We start from the raw sequence: 546 nt of genomic DNA, 5'->3' as shown, positions 1-546 counted from the left end.
GGAGAGAGAGAGAGAGAGAGAGAGAGAGAGAGAGAGAATCCTATTACCAGATGATAATCAAGCAGGACCGCAGTGTTTCTTGATATTATTTTAGATACAGTGAACCTACAATAATGTTTTGGATGTCCAGAGGACAGCTTTAGTCTTGTTTCAGAACCAGTTAGTGGAAGATGATTAGTCTCTCTCTCTCTCTCTCTCTCTCTCTCTCTCTCTCTCTCTCTCTCTCTCTCTCTGTCTCCTCTTCTAACAAGTCTCTTCACATAGAGACAATTCTAGTTTAACCTTTGGTGTTGCTTCTTGGGAAGCAGTTGTTTGTTTATAAAATTAAATTGTCTGGATCGGAGAAAACAAAAATCTCACTAAATTATTTTAATAGACACTTTGAATAATTTGGTATGAAAACATTTCTATCAAGGGAGTTATGGCAAATGGACACTTCTTACAACCTCCTTCCTGTTTGGGAGAAGCTTGCTTGCCCCTGTCCCACCATGACCCCTCCCGATCCCCTCCCACCATCATGGCTGCATATGATACATTTCACCCTGA

The sequence above is a fragment of the Petaurus breviceps genome, unplaced genomic scaffold (genome assembly GCF_028583685.1).
Source record: "Petaurus breviceps papuanus isolate PSGF00001 unplaced genomic scaffold, PetGlider_PUasm1.0 175, whole genome shotgun sequence".
Classification (NCBI taxonomy): domain Eukaryota; kingdom Metazoa; phylum Chordata; class Mammalia; order Diprotodontia; family Petauridae; genus Petaurus; species Petaurus breviceps.
This window is presented reverse-complemented; position numbering follows the sequence as displayed.